This window comes from Elephas maximus, chromosome 18 (assembly GCF_024166365.1).
Source record: "Elephas maximus indicus isolate mEleMax1 chromosome 18, mEleMax1 primary haplotype, whole genome shotgun sequence".
In the NCBI taxonomy this organism is placed as follows: domain Eukaryota; kingdom Metazoa; phylum Chordata; class Mammalia; order Proboscidea; family Elephantidae; genus Elephas; species Elephas maximus.
In genome coordinates this window covers 76488027-76514674 of record NC_064836.1, presented here as the reverse complement: position 1 = coordinate 76514674, position 26648 = coordinate 76488027, and the positions used below count along the sequence as shown (strand labels likewise).

At 37.6% G+C, this 26648-nt stretch overlaps 1 long non-coding RNA gene across 1 annotated transcript in view; it reads left to right on the top strand.

Moving 5' to 3' along the window:
• The window catches only part of LOC126061611 (uncharacterized), a 91683-nt gene extending 65899 nt beyond the window's left edge, over positions 1 to 25784 (top strand). The window contains exon 3 of the long non-coding RNA XR_007513849.1: positions 24507 to 25784. This is a non-coding gene — a long non-coding RNA (uncharacterized LOC126061611). The remainder of the gene's footprint in view (positions 1 to 24506) is intronic.
• Positions 25785 to 26648: the final 864 nt, after the last annotated feature.

Sequence of the window (26648 nt, the reverse complement as noted above, 5' to 3'; positions counted from 1 at the left end):
CTTTAGTCCTCAAAGTGATAACTTTGCTTTTTAACACTTTAAAGAGATTTGCAGATTTGCCCAATGCGATACATTTTTGGATTTTCTGACTGCTGCTTCCATGGATGTTGATTGTGGATGCAAGTAAAATGAAATCCTTGACGACATCGATCTTTTAATTTTATGTTAGGCCAGACTGGCTCAGTGTCACTTCCACTTCACTGCTGTGGTAAAGCAGATTGCAGCACCACCCCAGACTGAAGGAGCGGGAATGACACAGAAGACGCTAAAAGAAGATGATAATCGTTGGGGTTGCCGAAGTAACCTTCTAACAAACTCAGAAGAGTTTTTGAATAGTGTTGTTATAATCCTTTTCTTAAAGATGTAAGAAGAATTAATCTGTGAAACCATCTGATCTGGCACTTCTTGTGATGTAGCTTTCAATTAAAAATTGAAATTTCTATTGTGGTTATTGAGTTTTCTCTGTCTTATGACCATAAATTGAGCTTATTTTTATGTAGAACAACTTATACAATTTTCTGATTGTTCACATATAATTTTAATGAAATATTCTTTTAGTTTTAAAATATTCTTTATTTTTGCAGTAATTTTCATTTCTAATTTTAAGCGTGCTTTTTTTTTATGCTAGGTGTGGCTTATCTAGTTAATTTTTTTTTCTCCTTAAGAACTGCTTTTGAGTTTAATTTAAAAATCCTACTTTTTCCTGTTTTCTAATTTATAATATTCTTGTTTTATCTTTATTATTTTTTCCTCTAGCCTTCCTATTTTAGTATCTTTTTACTTTATTGATTAATATGACTATGACTAAATATTGACATTTTTCCTTATTCAGAAATTTGTGTTTAAAGAAGTTAATTTTTCTATGGTGAATTGCCTTCTATATGTTTTAATATGTTGTGTTTTCATTATTGTTGATATCTCATTATTCTACAGTATGAGTTTTTATTTTTTATCTAATAGTTTTTTAAACATTATTTTTGTTTCTAATATTTTGTTTTTTACTTTTTAATAATTAATTTCTAATATTCATTTATTTAATTAAAGAAAATAATTAAGGCATATGGTTTATATTGTCCTAACTTTTTGGGATTTATTCAGAAATTCTTTGTGACCTTATATATGGCCCTTTTTAGTTTTTTAAATCTTCATGGCTCCCTGAAAAGATTTATTCTTCATCCCTCCCTCCTTGCCTTCTAACCTTTCTTCATTCTTCCCTCCTTTCTTTCCACCTTTAATTTTGTTTTTATTTCACTCTTGCTTTTCTTTATTTTTTTAATTTTTAAACTAAAACTTTGTTCATTTCAGTATGTTTTGAAGATGGACAGATTTGTGCCTGAGTTTTATGGCACCATCTGACCCTACTAGTCTTTATCTACATGAAATTATTATTTTTATAAATGTCTTATTTGTATATCGGTGTGTATATATATACACATATGTACAAATATATATATATACACACAATATATATAGTTAAAAATGACCCTGAGGGGAAGGTGAAATTATCTAGTTGCATTTTTTCTCATCAAATATGTAGTTCCAGGCACCATGTTGAAACCACCCAGTGCCGTCGAGTCTATTCTGACTCATAGCGGCCCTATAGGACAGAGTAGAACTGCCCCATAGAGTTTCTGAGGAGCGCCTGGTAGATTCGAACTGCCGAACCTTTGGTTAGCAGCCTTAGCACTTTACCACTCTGCCACCGGGGTTTCCATACTAGCTGCTTGGAACCAAAACTTAATGTTAAAGATCCAAACAAAAAGCCAGCCCGTTTAAATACAAGTTAGACTAAAACCATGTTCTATAACCACCCCCCTTTATTTTATAGGCTATAAGTATTATTCAAGGCAATTTAAATTTGTAGAATGGAAATAATTTGGTGTTCTTGAGGCACTAATAGAGATTAAAGTGTCATGAAAATGGTATGGAGAAGGAAAATGAATGAATATGAGTACTTTCAATGCAAAATCTGATGTCAAATAAATATCTAAACACTCTATTTCCACAAGTGATTGATTTTGGCTTATGTTAATAACAATGAGTAATTGTATCTTTTCTTATTGACAATCTATTTTGTGTAAGGTTCTCTTAGAACAGCCTGATGGCACTATCGATAAACCACCGTAATGTTTCTTCTGTTTCCAGCCCTAAGTGACCAACGTAACTCTGTCTACTCAGTTATTATACATCACCGACCACCTTCACTCTGAAGCACTTTGTGGACAGACACGTTCAATCAAATGTAGGCCAGGAGATGCAGCTCTGCTGACTAAGCTGATTCTTGTATTTCCCTCTAGGACACAACCTTAAAACACAACCCGAAACAACATCTTGTTATTTAACTCATGAGCAGAAAAGTGGTTATGCTGAGATGAAATACAGTTAGGACTGCCTAGGTTAACATGATCATTTTGTATTGATAGCGATTAGAGTTTGGATTGATCAACTGGTGTTTCAAATAAGGCAACAAATGGCAGTGCTGACAAATTTGTGAATTATAGTTGTGAGCATACATTCTGATACATTGGATGGAACCTACACTTGTGGCTTTAGAGTGAGGAAAAGGGACCATCAACCTCGGCATAGGAAGGCTCGAGTTTTCTCTGAGGAAAGAAGTTACAAACTTAAGTCATAGTATTCAGTACTTGGATCAGCAGAAATAACCATTTCGGTGCCCAGTCAGAGTTACGGTACTTCTTCACGGACGTGCTTCGCCCCAGCCGGTGAATCTTTATGTCAGCTTAATCATGAGTCCATTGCCGTGACTTCTTCCCTCACCACTTCCACATTGTTTACATGGTGTTGGAAGTGCCTCATTTGGGAGCACCAGGAAAGTTTTTACTAGTTACTTCTGCTTCCCAGTATCCAGCACTGAGTTTAGTTGTGCAGATGAGGTTGTTTTAATATTTACTGCTAATCACCATCAGCACTGTTCTATAATCTCTTTCTGCTTATTTGCCTCTCTTATGCTATTAATAAACTTCATACCTTGCAACCAAATTACTAATTTAGTCACCACCTTAGCCACATGCAGCTAAAAAAGAGAGTCTGTGTTTGCATTTCAAAATGTACCTGTTTAATCCTAAAATGTTAGTTATCTATAACTGTGGATAGAAAAAACCCTTCTGTTCACCTAATACCTTCCTTCTATCTTCTGTGTTTGTACTTTGTTATAGACAAGTGGCTCTACCGTAATGATTCCTCATCCTAGACCGTCTAAGCCTGCCAAAAGTAGAAATCACAAAAAATACAATGTGATGGCAACTTCAAAGACAGGGTTACATTCTACTCCCACTGAGGCATGGTTTGCAAAAACTGTTGAGATGGTAGGGTTTCTCACAGCACTCTCGAAAGTTCTACCTGATATATGAGGAAGCATTTAACACTTAATGCAAGTCCGCCAATTTTTTTTGAGTGTGAGACTGCATATTTATCATCATATTCTCTGGCTCTGACTCCTTTCAGTTTTTTACTACAGTTTCCCAATATAAGTTCTGGGATAAATTAGGGAGTAGTAGCAGGCTTTCTGGAAACCCTGGTAGTGTAGTGGTTAAGAGCTACAGCTGCTAACCATAATGTCAGCAGTTCAAATCCACCAAGTGCTCCTTGGGAACCCTATAGGGCAGTTCTACAGGGTCACTATGAATTAGAATTGACTCAACTGCAAGTTTTTTTTTTTTTTTTAAACAGGCTGTCTAGAGCCCTGGTGGTGCAGTGGTTAAGAGCTCAGCTGCTAACCAAAAGGTTAGCAGTTCAGATCTACCAGTTGCTCCTTGGAAACCCTATGGGGCAGTTCTACTGTGTCCTATAGGGTTGCTATGAGTCAGAATTGACTCCATGGCAGCTGGTTTTCAGGTTTTTTGTTTGTTTTTGTTTTTTAGCTGGCCCTCTTAATTCTTAATGATTGAAGGGAGAAATTTGGATATAGACTAAAAACCCTAACCAGGGACAAAGTTATGTCTACCTTGCCTCCTGTTTGTTGCTCAGCCTTTTAAATTACTTTTTATCTCTATTCCTCTTTATAAAAGAAAAAAAAAAGCAAACCCATCACCATCAAGTTGTACTCATAGTGACCCTATAAGATAGAGAAGACAGAGTAAAACTGTCCCACAGGGTTTCCAAGGAGCGGCTGGTGGATGTGAACTGCCACCAAGGCTCCACATTCCTTCTATAAGGTGACTGAATTACGTTATGACAACCTCTCCATAACTGTCTTGTACCTGTGGCAAAACACTTCCTTCAAGGCACCTTAGTCACTAGATCTTCAATTTTGTTTCTGTCCAATATTACTTCCTATTATTTATTTGGAAACCCTGGTGGCGTAGTGGTTAAGCGCTACCGCTGCTAACCAAATGGTCGGCCGTTCGAATCTGCCACGCACTCCTTGGAAACTCTAAGGGGCAGTTCTACCGTCCTATAGGGTCGCTATGAGTCGGAACCGACTCGATGGCACTGGGTTTTTTGGTATTATTTAATTAAATTTCATGCTAATGTGCAATCTCTTTTTCAGCTAGTTCAGAATAACAGAAATATAACGCGTCATACCATTTTGAAATCTGATAATTAAAACATGTGGAAAAAAATTTTTTTTGGCTAAGTTCAAGAGAGTCTAAAGCCCCATTAGAAAACTTCCTTTTGTCTGACTAATGATGTGTAAGAACAGTGAAAGTCACGGGTGATGGTTCCTCTTGGAAGAAATTAATTACTGTCTCATCTGCTTGCGTCCTCTGGGAATAAAATGAATGCCAATGCAATTCCACTTGGCACAAAACCTTGCAACAACCTCCCTTTTTTGGGTAGCACCTGAGAACTTTTCAACTGAAAGAAGGCACTAAATCTTTTGTTTACATAATTTCTTCTCTTTCCCACTTCTTTCCCTGAATCATAGAAGAAATGTAACTTACACGGGATTAATATAATTCAATTATTATACTCTGTAAATTTGATTGACTGTATTTGTAAGAATTTCAGAAAAATTTAAATTATCTTTTGTTTCCTAGCTTACTTAAAAAAAAATTCAATTGGATAGCTCTGAAGTAAACTTAAAATTTTCAATACGTATATAAAATTTGAATCTTTAGCTGATGTGATGGGGCTGGTGAAGAAAGAGGACAAACTCATGTCTCTTCTCCTGTATTGAGTCAGCCAACCCACCTGTCTCCCCAGACTTTGCACTAAGCTAAAGCTGTAACTCTGTCAAATATGAAAATCATAAACAATCGGGGTATGATGTTTTTGGCACAAGTAATCCTAGAAGAATACTTTGGAGGGGGGTACTAAAGATTCCCTTTCATTGGATAATAATTTGGTATAGGTTCGGATCAACCATGCTATCACATACTTGTCCCTGGCCAGAAATATCTATCCATTTTGAAGAAATTTTGTTCCTCTAAGGCCACGAAGGAAACCCTGGTGATGTAGTGGTTAAGTGCTGTGGCTGCTAACCAAAAGGTCGGCAGTTTGAATCCACCAGCCACTCCTTGAAAACTCTGTGGGGCAATTCTACTCTGTCCTATAGAGCTGCTATAAGTCAGAATCAACTCGATGGCAACAGGTTTTTCTTTGGTTTAAGGCTATGAAACTTCCCGCTAAACTTGGTGTGGTATTTAAAATCAATTCAAGTAAAGGTAAAACAAACAAATGAACAAAAAACTAAAAAGAACTTTATATACTAAATAGACAAATGAGTAAAGGAGATTTGTAATGCAAAAAGAAGTGCTGAGGATTACATAAACTAGAAATTGCATTACTGTATAAAGCCATGTAAAATCATCTAAAATAAATGAGACTGCTTTGGCTCACCAGTTTGCAGTCTCTGGAGTGTGAATCGGTATTTTCCAGGATACATTATAAGAAACATTTTTTCATTTCCTAGAAGAAAAGTTATGTGATTGCGTATGTTGAAGGAATTCTGCATATATCTGCCGTTGCAGATTTGTAATTGGCATCGGTATATTGAAGCAGCGGTCTGTTGTAGCAGTGGTACATTGTCCCAATGGTTGTCTCCATACCATGAGTTACGCAAGATGATTCATTAGGAAGGAGATAGGAAGGAAACATGAAAACACCCTTTTATACTTATTTTATAACATTTTTGTTTCTTTTTCTTTTTTTGTGTTTTATAATGTATATGCCCTGGTGGCGAAGTAGTTAAGTGCTACGCCTGCTAACCAAAGGGTTAGCAGTTTGAATCTGCCAGGCGCTCCTTGGAAACTCTATGGGGCAGTTCTACTCTGTCCTGTAGGGTCGCTATGAGTTAGAATGACTCGACGGCACTGGGTTGGGTATGCCATTCATATATATAATTTCCATATGAATAGAAACATCTATACTGGAGATATGTGCTCAAAATTGTTCTTGATGAAGTGTATCAAGAAAAAGTTTGCAGACTTCTACATTAAAGAATATTAGCCATTTTTGCAATAAAGAAAACTTGCTTTGAACATCTATCACCATGGAGAGTGACTTTAGGCGTACTTGCATGACATCGGTTAAGAGCCAATGAAACAAACACACTTTGTGAAACACTGTTTTGAAGCCAGATGCTTTTTTTTTTTCAGACTGTGTGCCTGCATTTACTATATCTGCTGAGAGGGAAATCGTAATGATAGAAATTTTGTAGTGTGCTTTGCAAATTCAATTAGTCCTGGAAAATTTCGATCAGAGAGAACAAAACTAAGAAAAACTATCAGCTAGGAAAGGTCTGAGTTTTATCTTCACTTGCAGCCTAACAAGTTAGCCTGCCCGACTTTAATGAAAGACATGAAATCCCTGTGTCAGAGACAAACGTGGTAACCAGAGGATCAGCAGTTTTCCTGCCAGTTCTCCGAGCCCCAGTTCCCACAGGGAGACATGTAGGGGGCCGATGACACCTACACACATAGTGAGCTACATTATAGGGGATGACGCCTGAGCTGAGGAAACCTGAGTTTCTATAAGTAGAATTAAGCATGCTTACCCTTTCCTTTGGAAGAAGACGCTGTATCCTTGAAGGTTGTTTTCTATACAAATATTCTTGAAAACTGTGTCTGGGACTAAAGGAAGTCAGTGCTTTGCTTGCAAGATATGCAGCAATAAATGCAAGATGGAAAAATGCCTCCCAATAAAACTGCTGTTATGTTTAGTTTACAAACGGTAAGCCAGTATGCCCTGCACTTAGCCAGTGATCTCTGGTCAGTCCTCACACACGGACGGTCTTCATGGACGCACAAACAGTGCAAACACCCAAGGCCTTATTTTCAGAAGTGTGCCTCTTATTCTGCAGTTTAATGGTGGTGGTTGCAGTCTTGAAAATCTTACTGATGTTTTCTTTGAAGTGTATTATATGAGTGAAGTCCAACGGGAAAATACAGCCTGCAGCCTGAGCATAGGGTCTTAGTTCATGTGTGGTCCTGTTTTCTGTCACGTCCCTGCCTCCCGTCATCTGCTTCTCTGTCATCTGCTGCCCTTGGTGCCCCATAGGTTCCTAGGCTCTCCCACTCACATAGCATTCGCCCTCTCCCTGGGTCAGTGACTGAGTGGTGATGTAAGAGGGAGGCCCACGTTTATTTTTGCCTTCCTCCCCTGGTGGAGGTCTGGGTATGAGAATTCGGCATGTACCCAGAGAGTGACCAGCCCACTGGAGCCTGTCTGGGCAGAAGCAAACATCATTCACCCATGATCCGGGTACTGAGTGCATCCCAGCAAGCTCAGAGACTTAAAGACCCTGGGGATTGCCCACTTGCTGTGGTTAGGGTGGCAGTCCTTCGGGAAGGGAAGATGCCTAACTGGACTTCCTCAGAGCTCCCTGCAGCCAGGGAGCAATAATTCAGTCTAGTAGCTAACAGGAAGGGGAGCCCACCCAGCATGACCTTAGTCACAGAGTGGTACCCTCAGGCACCTGGGAGGGTCTGAACTTAGCTGGTGAATTCCCCAGTACCCAGAGGAACACTCCCTCTGCTGACTCCCTGCCTGAAGGAGCCATCAATCCTGCCTTCCAACCTTCCTGAGTTTAGCTTGTCTGCTCTAGCCAGTTTGAGGCACCACTGGGGAAAACACGGAATACAAATTGTATAACTTTGGTAATTATTTAAAGTAGTTAACTGTTCTTATATTTGCAGTTAAAACTGGCATTGCACAATATAAACATGAATGGTTAAATTCATGCAAATAATTTATTGTTTTAATTTTTAATTGGTTAGAGTGACATTACCAAAAAAAAAAAAAAACGAAAACAAACCCACTGCCTTTGAGTATATTTCGACTCATAGCAACCCTATAAGTGACAAATTAAAAAACAAACAAACATGATAATGAGTCAAGAGGGAGAGAACTGCAGAAGAAAGAAAAACATTCATATTTTAGTACCTTTAACTGTACTTTTTTTCCTGCTTTTTGAATAAAAGGACCAGGTATTTACATTTTGCACTCAACTGCCACCATTTCATAGCCAGTCCATCCATCTCACACAAGATGTCTCTGCTTCACCTCACCCCATACCAATGACTTTACCTCAGCATTCGTTGCATTTGAAAACTATTAGAGAAGATGATACCCACACTTGGCATCTGTGTCATACCCTTTTCTTCCCACTTTTTACCATGGAAAAGGAGTTCCTGCTTCTATCCGGGGCCACCCTAGTCACTTATATTCTGCACCGTTACTGCACCCTGGCAATTATCTTCTCTCACCTCAATCATCAAATCTTCAACTTTTTAATCTCTCCTGCGTGGTTCCCATTAGTATGCAAACATGTTTTAATATCTGCTTGTTAGTATCTTTAACATATACTACTAACAACTAACACATGCAAAATAAGAAAATCTTCTGACCTCACAAGCCAGCCTTTGCTGCCATTCCATTTCTCTGCTCTTCTTCACAGCAAACATCCTCATGAGCTGGGCACACTCTCTACCTCTGTGTTGTCACCTCAGATTCACTCATCTTCCCGCTCCACTCCAAACCCTGTTCATCCCCCTCTAATGAAATGGCTTGTTAAGTTACCAATGATCCTTACAGTGCCAAATTCAACGCTCACTTATCTAACCCTCATCATAATTGAATTTTCAACAGCATTCAACATAGTTGGCCACTCCTTCCTTCTTGAAACTTTTGGTCTGTGGCTTGTCATTCTCCTCACTACTCATCCACTTCGCTGGCCATTCATCAAGCTGACTTTACCGACTCCTTCTCCTCTACCAATATTTAAAATATTGAAATGCATCCAAATTTTAGTACTTGTCTCTCTGTTTTTTTCTATAAACACTCTCTTCCTAGGGTGCCTAAGCCAATCGCAGGGCATCATATCTTTCTCTATCCTTTACATTTATCATCTAAATCTACATTTTTAAGTTTGCATTTCCAAATGTGATCATTCTCCTGAGCTCCAGATTATATATCAAGGGCTTCATCTCAGATGTCTAAAAGGCATTTCAGAATTAAGATGGCCAAAATGTAAGTCTCGATTTCCCCCAAGTATGTTGTGCTCTGTCTTTTTGAGCTTAATAAGTGATATCATCATTTAGGCAGTGACTCAAGCCCTTGATCCCTTGATTTATCTTTCTGTTGCTTTCACATGCAGTCCATTAGCTGGTACTATTGGTTTGACCGGTAAATCTAGATGGAATCTGTTTTCTTTTTCCCATCTCTTATACACCATTATAGTCTAACCTACAAATACCTCCTTCTGGCATCAGGCCCTTGGTTGGTTTCCTCATTTCCATACTTTTCCCCCTACAAATCTTATATCTAACAAAGTGATCTTTTTAAAAATCTAAATTAGATTATGTCACTTTTCAACTCATACTATGAATGGCATGATTTATAAAATCACACATTACTTGGGCCCTGGCTACATTTCTAACCTACTCTTGTACTGCTTTCCCCAGACTATTCCAGGCACACTGGCTTCCTGGTTCTTCTCCTAGGCTGAGAGTGATCATTTTCTTGGGGTCAGGCACCTTAGAGCACCAGCTGGCATCAAGAAAGTGCTTGGCATGGAATGTTTAACAAATGCCTGTTAAATAAATAAATATGTTATTTACCCATCTATCCATTCTTCTTCCAATATAGATTTATTAAGTCCTTGTGACAATATTATTTGGGATTAAATTTTAATATTTTTATATTTAGAAATACCACAAAAACTTTATGAGACACATACTTTCGTATCTAATAGTCTCTGTTTTTAAAGTTCTTCATTTCATTCCCTTTAGCAGAAATACTTGTTACAGAAACACTTATTACTTTAATGCTGTGGCTTGGTTGTTTCCTTTGCACTATTAGTGTAATTGATTGGTAGAATTATAGTTGTGGGAAACCATGCAGCTTAATGGAATTCTTGAGGACCAGGAATTAAAATCCATTCTGACTGTATGCCTCTATTATTCTTGACCCTGCACACATTCTTCTCTAGAGAATGGCATTAGTGTATTATCCATAACAAGGATAAGCAAGTCTACAAAGCAAGGAACCATGTAGCTCTACCCCATTTCTGGTAAAATCAGAGTGAATAATAAATATGAATACATTTTCTTCCATTCCTCTCCATTTTGGAGATTTCATTGTACTAAAACATTTTCTTTGTGTGAATTTGGATGTCTTCTTGAGAACCACCCAATCGCATCAATTTCTGTTGCTGTTGAGTTGATCCTGACTCATGGCAACCCTATGTGTTACAGAGTAGAACTGCTCCATAGAGTTTTCTTGGCTGTAATCTTTAAGGAAGCAGTTTGCCAGTCCTTTCTTCTGTGGTGCTGCTGGGTGGGTTTGTAGTTGAACATAAAACATTTGCACCACCTAGGGACCTAATTACATCAGTAAGACTACCAAATCATCTCTTGATTTTCTATGATTATAAGTATCAAAAAAAATAGGGTAAGGGTTAGCAGTAGATCTTTTTTCCTTTTTTTTTTGACTGAGCAAGGTTACGACTGATAGTGGGTGGGGAACAGTGGACAGGAGTCCCTTTTTGTTTGTTCTTCCAAACCTGTATGACTAAACCCACTCATCTTCTAATCTCAATTTCCCTGGGGAGCCTTCCCAGATTGGTCAAATCTCAAATTCCCTTATCAAAGTGCTAATTGTGCTGTACTTTTTTTTTTTTAACTTGTATGTATCTGCCATTGTTATAACCTCTGTGAGGGCAAGACCTGTACATGCCCTGATTAAGCTATTTCCCTATGTAATAAACAGCTCACTTAATGTTAAAAGCAATAGTTCACTACCATATGGAATAATAGTAAGATGATATAGCAAGAGTTTGTGAGAGACCTTTCCTCAGAATTGACCTCTTTTATTCGAATCAGCAGATTCTGTTGTATTATTTGTTTGTATTATTTGTACCTTGAATGGGGCAGTTTGCTATAGGAAAACAGACATGGTTTTGGACAATGAGAAAAAAAAAAGAGAAAGAGATAGAGAAAGAGAAGATGGGAAAATAAAAAACAAAAAACACCTCATGGTCAAAGTTCAAATCCTCAACTTTACCTTTCTGTATGGTTTTGGTTATGTTTTATATAAGTATAATATCTGACTTGAAACATTGATGTGAAGTTAACAAAGTTAGCAAAATATTAGCTACTCCTTAATGGTAGATATTATTGGATGTCAATCTGCAAAAGTTTTACAACAAAATTTAATATTGTGACTTATTTTCATTCTCCTTCAGGACTTGAAAATCCACCCTTAGGGTAAAGCAATGATCTTTAGAACAATGTATAGAATAAAGCAATTCTCTTTAGCAGAATCCCAACAAATGATTAAAAACCCAAAAAACCAAACCCACTGCCCTCGAGTCAATTCCTACTCATAGCAACCCTATAGGACAGAGTAGAACTGCCTGATAGAGTTTCCAAGGAGCGCCTGGTGGATTCGAACTGCCGATCTCTTGGTTAGCAGCCGTCGCACTTAACCACTAAGCCACAAGGGTTTCTAATAAATGAGTAATGACTTGAAAATTTGCTTATCCAAATATCCTCTTGTAGCTGGGTTTTTTGTTTGTTTGTTCCTGTATCAGACTTCTATGTTTAAGTTCCAAGGACCAAAATTAGAATCTTTAGTTGCAGTTGTACTCTGCATCTCAGCACTCACACCATTATTTAGGTATCTTTGAAAAAAGAATAAGAGAGCTTTACTCCTTTTAAAATTAACAAAAATGTCCAAGAAATTTATTATTCTAGACAATGGCTCAATTTAACACCTGCTTACACTCTTGACTATATCCTTGTAGGAAACATTATTGGTCATACCCAGTACATGTCTTTTTTTTTTTTTTTAATACCATTTCTAGTATCTCCTCAGTTTGCAATTGGAGCTTATGCTGCATGAGGTCATCTGTCTGGATAAAAACAAAAAGCTGCTGCACCCTAACCATATGCATAAGACTTTTTCCCCCCCTTTGGAATTAAATCTTACATACTTGTTAGAAATAACCATATGTATTAGTGTAAACAGCAGATTCAAAAAGAGATTAGGATCTTGTTTTTCAAAGGGTTTAATGGCTAATGGGATTTGAAAAAAAAAAACTTTTCAGTTGTGAATCACTTGTTCAAACATAGGATAAGTTGGAAATTCACAAAAGTTATTACTCTCTGAATGTTGAGTGGTGAGTTTGGTTCAGATCCTAGTTTCCCCATTATACTAACCTTAGCATTGCCCTGGGCAGCCTCCTCCAAGAGGGGACACTTGAAATGGTCCCTGGGGTCTAGTACTTAGGAGCCTTCCTAAGTAAAGGATGTAGAGCAGCTGAAAATTTTGTAGTACCCTTGGCAGCTTCTTAATATATGTCATTCTCAATTCAATTCCGTTTGATTAAACAAATGTGTGTCAATAATGTACAAAGGACAAAGAAATTAGTAAGAGTTAAGAAGCACAATTCAGAGGACATTGACTTGCAGACCCCCGTAAGTTTTTTCTGGGGTTCTGTAGCTTTTTTAAGGAGCCCTGGTGGTGCAATGGTTAAGCACTCAACTGCTCACCTAAAGGTTGGCTCTGCAGGAGAAAACACCTGGTGATCTGCTCCAGTAAAAATTTCAGCCTAGAAAACCATGTGGGGCAGTTCTAGTCTGTCCTATAGCATAGCTATGTGTCGGCACAAGAACATAGCCAACAATTAGTGACTAAAATAACTGTATTGCTACCTGTGATGGTTAATTTTATGTGTCAGGTTGGCTTAGCTATGATGCCCAGTTATTTGGTCAAATACTAGTCTAGATGCTGTTGTGAAGGTACTTTGTAGACGTGATTAACATTTACAATCACCCCACTGTAAGAAAAATAACTTGGATAGTTCTCACCTAATCATTTGATCTTCTTAAGGTCAAAACTGAGATTTCCCAGGAAAGAATTCTGCCTGAAGATTGTAACATAGATATGGGGTTGGAGTTTCCAGGCTGCCTGGCCTATAGATTTCAGACTCTAGATTGACAGTTTCCAGGTTACCATCTGCCCTTTGGGTTTTGGACTAGTGCGAGCCAATTTGGTAAAATCTCTCTCTCTGTATAAGCATATCTCCTGTTGGTTCTGTTTCTCTGGAGAACCATAAAACTGGTACCTAACCCTTCGCCAATTTTCTCTCCACACAGTGTAGATTGGGCCGCAGTTGAATTATTCAGGGAGACTTGATCCTTCCTTGGGTACTGGTATGTTAATGCTCGTTCTTAAAAGTTCATCAGAGTCAAGCACTTCTTTGATAAACAATGCATAACTGTTTTTATCAAAGTTGAGTAAAGATACCTGGGAATAAGTAAATAATTACAATATGAGAGTAATTAGAAATCAAATATTAGCTAAAGAATTAGAATTTTAAGTATAGATATCATTATTACTAAATGTTCCCTGTATGGGTTTACTTTTGCCCAGGTATGCCCACCTCTACCACACTTGCCCTCATGTTTAAACAGTCAGTAATCATTTGTTCCACCACCTGTCTGTCAGTTCGTCGTGCTCTGGTGACTATGATGCTGGAAGCTGGGCCACTGTTACTTCACATACCAGCAGGAACATCAGTGGTGGACAGGTCTCAGAGGGGCTTCCAGACTGACCAAGAAGAAAGGCCTGGCAATGTCCTTCCAAAAATTAGCCGTGAAAACCCTATGAATCACAACAGACTATTGTCCAATGTAATACTGGCCGATGGGCCCCTTAGTGCTTAGCACTTAGACTACATAGTGGATGCAACAGAGACTTCACCCTGCCGATGACTGTGAAGATGGCACAGGACTGGGCAGTGCTTCATTCTGTTGTAGGTGGTGTCACCATGAGCCAGGACCCACCTGATGGTAACTAGCGGCAATAGCACTTGTCAGGTCTGTATTCTAGTCTGTCTATGCAGGTTCTAGACTTACAGTTTTGTTTTGTTTTGTTTTTAGTTCCTCGGTCTTTGTCAATTCTCTTGGCTGAGCTGATAGAGGCTTTTTGCAACATCTTTGCTCATGTTATGCACACATTGGAGGCCCTTGATGCCTCCCACATCTCCAGGCAAACCACGACCACTTCTGCGCTCGTTTACCGAACTGCAGGTCGTCAGGCGTTCCTTTGCTTTCTAGTCGTTTGCTTTCTTCTCATGCTGTTGTTTTTTTACTTATCCACACTTGCCTAGTTTTTCTCATTTTTCTTACCCATATGTGGACTAAAAGCTCTTTATGTCTGAAGTTTATTCTTTCCCACTGTCTGAATGTGGAGGGGAGATTTATCCAAAATTTGGGGGAAAATTCATCATCGAAGTAGGAAAGTTCTGGCTGTACGCAGTATTGCTAGGGAGTGTTATTGTTATCACAGAAATGGAAATAGTTTTCTAAGACTCCTTTTTTTTTTAACTTGCCTTCTTTCTTTTCCTTAATTTAAAAAGTAGTATACATTTTATTGAAGAAAAAAATAAATTTTAAAGCACAAAAAAGAGCTTAAATCAATGCTCAAATCCTAGAAAACAAACTTGTTAACTTTCTGCTAAACTGCATTCTGATATTTTCTCAGTGTGTGAGTCCTCATTTGTATACACTTGAAAAGATTTATATAAAACACAATTTGTATATACATATGCTTATATACACATACACATATATTTGCATACTTGGGATCATAGTGTATAAATAGTGCTTTACCCTGTTTCTTGTTTATTACACTGTGAATAATTCCCATGTCATTAGCCATTCTATATAAACAGTCTTTTTAAAACTTCTTTGATATAAGATGAAACATGCTAATTGTAGAAGCATACTAGCCATGACCAAGTGTAAAGAGAAAAAAACACTCAGAAACCACACTATCCAGAGATACCTTTCACTCAACATATTGGTTGAATTCTTTCTAAGATTTTGCATATATAAAATATCTTAACATTAAACCCTTGTATTATTATACTTTCGGAGCCCTGGTGGCACAGTGGTTAAGGGCTCCGGCTGCTAACGAAAAGGTCAGCAGTTCAAACCCACCAGCCACTCTTGGAAACCTATGGGGAAGTTCTACTTTGTCCTGTAGGGTCAGTATGAGTTGGTATAGACTCAATGGCATCAGCTTTTGTTTGTTTGTTTGTTTATCATAGTGTATGCACTCGGTTGAATAGTGTTTCCCAGAATTCATGGCCACATGAATGTTAACTTATTTGGAAATAAGGTCCTTGCCAATGTAAATAGTTAAGTTGAGGTCTTCCTGGAGTAATTGTTGTTAGGTGCTGTCAAGTCAGTTCTGACTCATAGTGACCCTATGTAAAACAGAGCAAAACACTGCCCTTTCCTGCGCCATCCTCAAAATCATTGCTGTTTGAGTAGGATGGGCCCTAAATCCAATGACTGATGTCCTTATAAGAAGGCCATGTAAAGTTGTGCTTCTACAATTGAAGCACTTACAGATAAAGAAGGCTACATGACGTTGGAGGCAGAGATTGGAGTGACGCAGCTGTAAGCCAAGTAATGTCAAGAATTGCAGGCAAATACCAGAAGCTAGGAGAGAAGTGAGAACAGATTCTGACTCAGAGCTCCAGAAGGAACCAACCCTGCTGACACCTTGATTTCAGACTTCTAACCTCCGGAACTGCCATCTGTTTTTTTAGGTGCCATTGCGTATCTTCCCACTCATAGTAACTCTGTGTACAGCAGAATGAAACCCTGCCCTATCCTGCACCATCCTCACCATCTTTGCTATGTTTGAGCCCATTATTGCAGCCACTGTGTCAGTCTGTCTCATTGAGGGTCTTCCTCCTTTTCCTGGTCCTCTACTTTACCAAGCATGATGTCCTTCTTCAGGGACATGCCCAAAGTATGTGAGCTGTATTTTCACCACTGTCACTTCTAAGGAGCACTCTGGCTGTACTTTTTCCAGGATAGATTTGTTTATTCTTCTGGCAGTCCATGGTATATTCAATATTCTTCGCCAACACCATGATTCAAAGACATCAATTTGTGGTAATTTGTTATGGAAGCTGTAGGAAATTGATATACTGTACAAACTCTTTTGTTGCCAACTTTTAAATTTAATATGTTCTTAACTATTTTTCTGTGTTTAAAAAATTTTAGATGTAAACCTCCATTTTAAGTATCTGCATAATAATCTAATACTTCATTCTTAAACTTTTCTGCCAACAAGGCCAATGGTGGTTATGCCTTGTATTCATCCACTGGCAGAAGTACCGCCCGGCATATTTTATTTTTAATAATTTGCTGTTTGCTGTGAGTTTTGTAAGGTCCATAAAAAAATGAAGAAAAAGGCATAGAATAATCTCAGCACTTTTCCCCTTCTCATTTTGGAATTCAGTATTGTATTATAAAATTTTATCGTCATTATTTTAATTGCAATATTTATTCAGCAATAAAAATATTAAATCAATTATGGGCTGACTGTTGATATCTATATAATATTGTAATTTTATTTCTTTCCCTATAAATAGAACTCTTAGTTACATAAATTTGGAGATAATAACATAAATGACATAAAAGTTGATTGACAAGTTGTAACATGGTATAACGTATAATTATGTGCTTGGAGGAAGATGAGCTTGTAAGGGAATTGTAACTTTCTTGAACTTCAAGTTTAAGTGCATCGTATGGAATTAAGTACTCTCAATGAAAATTGAAGCTGTCAAGGATTTGATTCCACTTGCATCAACAATCAATTCCCATGGTATGTTGTATTGAGAAACTGTACTGCAAAAGATCTTTTTAAAGTGTGGAAAAGCAAAGATGTCACATTGACTACTAAGGCACACCTGGCCCAAGTCATGGTATTTTCAATTGTCTCATATACACATGAAAGCTGGACAATGAAAAAGAAAATCAAAAGAAAATTGATGCATTTGAGTTGTGGTGTCGGCGAAGAATATTGAATATACCATGGAATGCAAGAAGAAAAAACAAATATGTCTTAGAGGAAGTACAGCCAGAATGCTCCTTAGCAGTGAGGGTGGCGAGACTTCATCTGGCTTTCTTTGGACACATCATCAGAAAAGACCAATCACTAGAAACGGATATCATGCTTGGTTAAATGGAGGGTAAGTAAAAAATGACAGAGACCCTCAATGAGATGGATGGACACAGAGGTTGCAATAATGGGCTCAAACATAACAACAGTTGTGAGGATGGCACAGGATGGGGCAGTATTTCGTTTTGCTAAACATAATGCTGCCATGAGTTGGAACTGATTTGACAGCAACTAACAACAACAACAATGAAGTAGGAAGTCACGGAGAAGAGTAGCTCGTAGGGGTAGGGAGCGGGGGTGAGACTAGGGATGGAAATACCAATATAACAAGAAATGGTGCAATATCATAGGAATATAGTAATGAAGAGTTGTTACCACCCATAAGCCTGGCCCCTGACAGGTCGTAGCAAGAGCAAATCCAAGTTTTATGGGGTTTGAATCTTTTATCATTTTGTGTGCCTATCATTAAGAGAAAAATACTACAAATTATACAATTGTACAATTATGCAATTGGATATGAAAGTGAATATTTAAGACGATAAATAAAAATAGGTTACAAATTATAAAATGCTAAAATATGCCCTAATCATTGCCAAATCCAGAATAATAATCTAATATATTCTTTAATTAAAGGTCTCACAGATACCTGTAATCATTTTTCCTACATTGTTGGCTACATACCCTTTGATTGCCTTTTCATATGATAAATACTTTGCAATATCATTTTCAATGAAAAATAGAAAGATAATTCTTTCTTCCAGCATGGCTAATCCAAAATTGTTCTTTATTATTGATTGTTTAGAAGTTTTTTTTTTTTTTCTTCTTCTGCTTCATAATTCACTACTGATGATGTCCTGCAATATTTTAGGATTGTTGTGAAGTTTGAGAAAACCTGTCCCTAATACCTTTCAAGTGTGAAAAGGACATTTAAAGTCTGTGTGTGTGTGTGCAATGAGTAATTTTAAATACTCCTTGCATCCATCCACAATATTCATAAACACTCAGTTATCAGTGTCATATAAATGCCCTTGTTTTTGTGACACATTATGTTACCTTCATTGACCTAAGCATTTCATGTCAAATCAGCAAGAAATTCAAATATTTTTCAAATGATTCATTTCTTTCATTACTTAAATATTAAAAGAAAAATTTTTTAAGTCTGTCATTAATTTTATTTGAAATTTCTCTCTTTCACTTAATGACAGCTTTGTTATGTTCTGATGTTTTTCTATTGTTATAATTCACTTTCCAGAGTTCTCACAATATGCCAAGGATGAAAAATGAAAGTAACTTTGTTCAGGTCTATAGGTCTCAGTAAATAGTTGACATTTATCCAGCAATGTTTTTGTAAGTTTTATTACTTACACACTGATTGAAAAGGAGAGGAAAGGCTAAAATTCTATCTTGGCCCAATTCTCCCTAAAAATTCCTTCATCCTTGAATGAGATGACAGAGAAATATCTTCCATGCCTGTATAGCTCCCTCAATGTGTCATGGGAGGAGGGAACAAAGGGATTAAAGGGCCCAAGGCTTATAAATTTGGAAGGGAGAGGAAACCACATGGAGGGGTCTACATGCTGAGGAAAAGGGAAAAGGGAGGAAGGGGGAGGCTCCTAAATGCAGTCTGGACTCAAGTTGCATGGCAGTCTTGTGGTCAGCTTTGATAGCACTACAGAAAGAACATTACCTCCTTTTCTGGAATCTAAGATTAGACCCTGACAGCATGCAATGGTATAGTTAATCATATACCTTACCACTAAGGCCCTATCATTGCTGATGTCAGATGGATCTTGGCTGAAAGCAGAGAATACTATGTTTTTTGACTATTCAAAGGCATTTGACTGTGTGGATCTTAACAAGTTAAACATAACATTACACAGAATGGGAATTTCAGAACATTTAGGTGTGCTCATCAGGAACCTGTACATAGACCAAGAGGCAGTCATTCAAACAGGACAAAGGGATACTCTGTGTTTTAAAAACAGGAAAAATTTGTGCCAGGGTTGGATCCTTTCACTGTACTTTTTCAATCTGTATGCTGAGCAAATACTCCAAGAAGGTGGAGTGTATGAAGAAGAATGAGGCATCAGGATTGGAGGAAGACTTAACAACCTGCGATATGCAGATGACATAACCTTACTTGCTGAAACTGAAGAGGACTTGGAGTGCTTATTGATGAAGATCAAAGACCACAGCCTTCAGTAAGGATTACACCTCAAAGAAAGAAAACAGAAATCCTCACAACTGGACCAATAAGCAATATCATGACAAACGGAGAAAAGATTGACGTTGTCAAGGATTTAATTTTCTTGGATCCACATTCAATGCCCAAGGAAGCAGCAGTCAAGAAATCAAATGATGCAGTGCCTGCTTTCCCCTGTTGTTGTTGTGTACTGCCCGAGTTGACTCTGACTCATAGACACCCCATGGGACAGAGTGGAACTGCAACACAGGGTTTTCTAGGCTGCAATCTTTACAGAAGCCAACTGCCACAACTCTCGCTCATGGAGTGGCTGGTGAGTTTGAACAGCTGATCTTTCGGTTAGCAGCTGAGTGTTTGACCATTGTGCCACCAGGGCTCCTTCCACTTCCCCTGGGGTGCATTTTTTTTTTTCCAGTACAATTTCAGTGTAAGAGCCATGCAGGAGGTCGTGGGAGAAACTGATTTCTGGTGTTCTACAGTTAGAATTATTTTATTGAAAAAAATGTTTGCATACAATAAAATGCAACTATCTTAACTGGACAATTCAAAGAGTTTGAGAAATACGTACGTCTATATTACCAACTCCTTGATTCTGATATGGAGACCGTGGTGGCGTAGTGGTTAAGTGCTATGGCTGCTAGCCAAAGGGTCAGCAGTTCAAATCTGCCAGGCATTCCTTGGAAACTCTATGGGGCAGTTCTACTCTGTCCTATAGGGTCGTTATGAGTCGGAATCGACTCGACGGCACTGGCTGGCTGATTCTGTCATAGAGCATTTCCATGAGCCAAAGACTTACCCTGTATTGCTTTCTAGTCCCTTTTCATCTGCGATCCTTGTAGGTAACGACTGTTCTGCTTTCTTACATCACAGATTAGTTTTGAACTTCATGAAATTATGTTGTGCACTGTTTTCTCTTTTGTGTATGGTTTTGTGTACTGAAAAAAATTTTTTTTGAGATTCAACTATGCTCTTACATGTAACATTCTTTTTTTTTTTTTTTAATTGGTGAGTAAAATGCCTTTGTATGAATGAATGTATTATATACAATAATTTATCTCTTTTCCTTCTAATGACCATCTGGGTTGTGTTCAGTTACTATTATATTTACCAAGCTGTTCCAGCACTGTTCGTTGAGAAGATTTACCCTGTTAAAAGACTTTTTGTGTTTTAGATAATCAGTTTACTATGTGTATAGTAAATTTGGAGAGTTTATAATCTCTATCCTGATTCACTGAACTATTAGTCTATTCTTACACCAATTCCACAATGTCTTGGTTACTGTGAAAACCCTGGTGGCATAGAGGTTAAGAGCTACAGCTGCTAAACAAAACGCCGGCAGTTGGAATCTTACCAGGTGCTCCTTGGAAACTCTATGGGGAAATTCTTTGTCCTACAGGGTCACTGTGAGTCGGAATCGTCTGGATGGAAATAGGTTTTGGTTATTGTGGAGTATGAATCCAGCTGCTCTACACACTCTTGTACGTCTCTTTTTGTGGGGAAATATTTTCTTTTCAGTAAAAACTAAGGAGTGGAATTCTTGGTCCATAAGGTAGGTGTATTTTTAGCTTTATAAGAAAATACCAAACAGTATTTCAAAATGATTGTATCATTTTCACCTCTCATCTTCAATATTTGCTGTTATCAGTCTTATTATTATTTTTCATTCTAGTGGGTGAATCTCACTGTTTTAGTTTTCATTTCCCTGATCCCAAATGATTTTCATTTCCCTGATGGTTAACGATGTTAAGCACCTTTTTCTATGTTTGTTATCCATTTCTATACGTTCTTTTATGAATTATATGTTTACCAAACCCAACCCAAACCCAAACCCAGTGCTGTCGAGTCGATTCTGACTCATAGTGACCCTATAGGACAGAGTTGAACTGCCCCATAGAGTTTCCAAGGAGCGCCTGATGGATTTGAACTGCCGACCGTTTGGTTAGCAGCCATAGCACTTAACTACTACGCCACCAGGGTTTACATCTTTTGGAAATCATTTTTTTTCTTCTTTATATTTTTATTGGTTTTAAGAGTTCTTTGCATGTTCTAAATACAGGCCATTTTTTTGATATGTGCTTTGGAGATGTATTTTTCCTAGTTTCTGGCTTACTTTCCTTTTCTTCAATGATTTTTTTTTGAAGAAGCTTTCGATATTTATGAAACTTAGTTTGTTACCGTTTTATTGTTGTGCCCTCTATAAAAAATTTTTACCTACCTACTGACCTCATGCTTGTATCAGACAACTAATATATTCTCATGTGTTCTTTCATAAGCTTAATGGTTTTGGCTTTTAGATTTAGAGCTATGATCCACATTGAATTAATTTTTGTGACTGAGGTGAAGCAGAGTTTCAGGTTAATTTTGTTCCAACTTTTATAAAATTATTAAAGAAACATTTACTGATAAAAACTTCCATTTTCCCATTGAATACTTTGGTGTATTTGCCTATAATCAGTTAACCACTGTGTACCTCTTTTTATAATATCTATTTTTTTCCTTTGATGTATGTGTTTGTCATTACACTGGTTTCACACTGTTCTTATTGCTGTAGACTCTAAGCAAAACTTTAAATCAGCAGTATGAGTCTTTCAACTTTGCTGGAATCACCTTTAGATTAGATTAGATTTTTTAGAATAGATTTTTCTGAGAGAAACCCTGTCAGGATATTAATTGGAATCGCATTCAATCTTACTATCATCTGGAGGAGAATTCACGGTTTAACAAAACTGAGTCTTTGAAGTCATAAACATGATAGATGTCTCCATTTGTTCAGATATTCCTTTACATATATGGGGAGTTTCTGGCTGGTGCGAGCGGTTAAGTTCTAAGCTACTAACCAAAAGGCTGGGGGTTTGAGGCACCTCAGAAGAAAGGCCTGGGAATCTACTTCCAAATGATCACAGTCATCGAAACTATGGAATGCAGTTCTACTCTGAAACACATGGGATCACCTTGTGTCAGAATCAACTCAATGGCAACTGGTTTGTTTGTGTTTTGGGTTTTATACATATTAGATGTTGTCTTAGTTTCCCAGTGGTGCCGTAATAAAATACCACAAAGCGGGTGGCTTTAAAGAACAGAAATTTATTTTCTTACAGTTCTGGAGGCTAAAGGTTCAATCAGAGTCTCAGCCACGTTGGTTGCTTCTGTGACCTCTCTCCTAGCTTTTGGCGTTAGTCTGAAACCGTTGGCATTGCTTCGTAGACGCACCCGCCTCGGTCATCACATACCTCCTGTGTCTGTGTGTCTTCACGTCTGTTCTCCCTTCCGAAAGCACTCCTCAGAAGGGGTTAGGTTTAGGTTCCACCTTACTGTGATAGGACATCATTAACATAACAAAAATAAAACCCTATTTCCAAACAGGATCACATGTGCATGTACAGGACTTCAACATATGTTTAAAAGACACAATTCAATATATAAAAGATACGTTAGCTTTGAATTTGTTATAAATCTATTTTGAAGTTTATTCCTAAGTATTTGATGTTTTTACAGTAAATGATAGTTTTCTAAACTTAATTTCAGTTTTCAGTCTTGCACAGGTTATATAGAAACACAAGTGATTTTTTTTTAAATATTGACTTTTCATCTAGCAATTTACTATATTCACTCATTAGTTCTATGAGCGTTGTTTAGATTTCTTATGATTTTCTATGTAAGCATTAAAATTGTCTCTTAATAAAGAGAGGTTTTTATTTTTTTTCTATAATGTTGACAGTAATTGACATGGATATTTTTGCCGTATCTCCCCCCTTTTTCTCTTTTTTTTTTTGAGGTCACATGTTTTTTATTCTCTCACATGTACCACCCTGGGGCGTTGTATAAGCTGAAAAATATTTTGAGGATACTGATCAATTTTTTGGCACTCATTTGCAAAGATAGTTCCAATCAGAAAAGTTTTTAAAGCTATTTTTGTAGGCTTTTGCATGGATTCATCCCAAGGAGTGAGGGGAGTGATAGAGTTGCATTTTTTCAAGCGTTCATTTCTTTTCTTCCTGGATCTATGTCAAAAATGTAATTCTTAGCTTTATGACTTCTTCCTGAAAACTGCCGTTAGTATTCCAGATTCATCAGGTCCTCCAAGGACATGTGAAATAATCCTAATGGGGGGTGCTCTCAGCTGACACTGCACTTACTGTCTCAGGGTTCTCAAAGGTTCCTTTGAACCCCTACCCTGTTATCTCTAAGGGACATTTGCCCCTGCTTCATTTTGTGCTTCTTTGGACATTGAATTGGAGTGGTATTACACTATCTGTCTGCCACACTTCATATACTCTGAGTGCTTTAAGGACAGGGTCTCTAAAAATTATTATGACATTAATATATGCTCAAAAAATCAAGCACTGATGAAGTAAAAAATTCCTAATGCCCCATCCCTTCATTTCTTTATTTTTATAATTTTATTTTGTTTTAGGAGAAAGTTATAGTGCAATTAGTTTCTCATTCAAAAATTTATACACAAATCGTTTTGTGACATTGGTTGCAATTCCCAGTGGGATTTGTTTATCCCTATGAATAAACAAATTATGGTACATACACACTATGGAATACTACCCAACAATAAAGAGCAATGATGAATCTGTGAAACACATCACAACGTGAATGAATTTGGAGGGCATTATGCCGAGTGAAATAAGTCAATCGCAAAAGGACAAATATTGTTTATGAGACCACTATTACAAAAACCCAAGAAAAGGTTTCTACACAGAAAAAAGCAATCTTTGATGGTTATAAGTGTCAGCACGCTCCCCCTTTCCCTTTACACCTGGATTCCCTGTGTCCATTCGTCCAAGTTTCCTGTCCCTTACTGAATTCTCATCTTTGCTTTTGGGCAGATGCTGCCTGTTTAATCGTGTATACTTGATTGAACTAATAAGCACATTCTTCATGTGTGTTGTTGTTTGTTTTATAGGTCTGTCTAATCCTAGGCAAAGATGTCACCTTGAAGAATGAGGTGCTCCTGACCCAAGCTATAGTATTTTTAATTGCCTCATACACGTGCAAGATCTGGACAATGAATAAGGAAGACACAGAAGAATTGACACCTTTGAATTATGGTGTTGGCAAAGAATATTGAATGAACCATAGACTGCCAAAAGAACGAACAAATCTGTCTTGGAAGAAATACATCCAGAATGCTCCTTAGAAGCAAAGATGATGAGACTACCTCTCACTTTGGACAGGTTATCAGGAGGGATCAGTCCCTGGAGGAGGACATCATGTTTTGTAAAGTAGAGGGTCAAGAGGTAAAAAAGAGGAAGACCCTCAAGGAGATGGGTTGACACAGTGGCTGCAACAATGGGCTCAGTCATAACAACGACTGTGAATATGGCACAGGGCTAGGCTATGTTTCATTCTGTTATACGTAGGTTAGCTATGAGTTGGAACTGACTAAATGGCACCTAATAACAACAACAATCTTTGGCTGAAAGGTGGAATTGAGGAGTGGCTCCCATTCTGAATTAGCAGAGTGTCTGGGGCTGTAGACTTGAGGGTTTCTCCAGTCTTTGTCCGACAAGTAAGTCTGGTCTTTTTTTGTGAATTTGAATTTTGTTCTACATTTTTCTCCCACTCTGTTTGGGACCCTCTATAATGATCCCTGTCAGAGAGGTTCGTGGTGGTAGCTGGACACCATCTAGTTCTTCTGGGCCCAGACTAGTGGAGGTTGCGGTTTATTTGGTTCAGTAGTCCTTTGGACTAATATTTTCCTTATGTCTTTGGTTTTCTTCATTCAACTTTGCTCCAAACATGATGGCACCAATAGATGTATCTAAGATGGCCTTTCAAAAGCTTTTAAGACCCCAGACTCTACTCACCAAAGTAGGATGTAAAACATTTTCTGTAAGAACTATGTTGTGCTAATTTAACTAGATGTCTCCTGACAGCACAATCTCCACCCCTCAGCCCTAGTAACTTGGTCTCTGAAGTTATTTGGATGTGCCTAGGAAGCTTCCATGGCTTTGCCTTGATCAAGTTGCGCTGACTTCCCCTATATTATGTGTTGTCTTTCCTTTCACCAAAGTTAACACTGGTCTATTTGTGGTTAGTGATTTCCCCTCCCCACTCTTCCCTTACCTTGTAGCCATGAAAGATTGCTTTTTTCTATGTATAAACCTTTTCTTGGGCTTTTATAATAGTGGTCTCAAACCATATTTCTCCTTTTGTGATTGACTTATTTCACTCAGCGTAATGCCTCCCAGATTCATTCATGTTCTGATGTGTTTCACAGATTCATCATTGTTCTTTATTGTTGGGTAGTATTCTATTGTGTGTATGTACCATAATTTGTTTATCCATTCATCTGTTGATGGCTACTAGGTTGTTTCCATCTTTTTGCTATTGTGAATAATGCTGTAATGAACAAGGGTATGTGTATGTCTATTGGTGTGATGGCTCTTATTTCTCTAGCATGTATTCCTGCAAGTGAGATTGCTGGATCATATAGTATTCCTATTTCCGGCTTTTTAAGGAGGTGCCATATTGTTTACATTTTACGTTGTAAATGTAGTGATCGTAACATTTTACATTCCCATCAGCAGTGCATAAGAGTTCCAATCTCCTCACAGCCTCTCGAACATTTGTTATTTCCTGTTTCTTTGATTAGCGAGTGCCAGTAATGTTGGGGTTAGATGGATGGTATCTCACTGTGATTTAGATTTGCATTTTTTTAATGGCTAATGATCATGAGCATTTCCTCATGTGTCTGTTAGCTGCCTCAATGTCTTCTTTGGTGAAGTGTCTGTTCATATATTTTTTAACCACTTTTTAAATGGATTATTTCCATTTTGTTACTGCGGCGTTAGGCCCTTGTTGGGTATGTCAGAGCCAATTTTTTTTTTCCATCTGTAGGTTCTCTTTTTACTCTTTTGACATTGGTAAAGTCTTTTGATGAGCATGGGTGTTTAATTTTCAGGAGCTCTCTGTTATCTAGATTATCTTCTGGTGTTTGTGCTTTGTTAATTATGGTTTGTATGGTATTTATCATATTCATCATGATAAATACCATACAAACCATAATGAGTATGATAAGTTTGGTATTTATGCTTTGTATTAA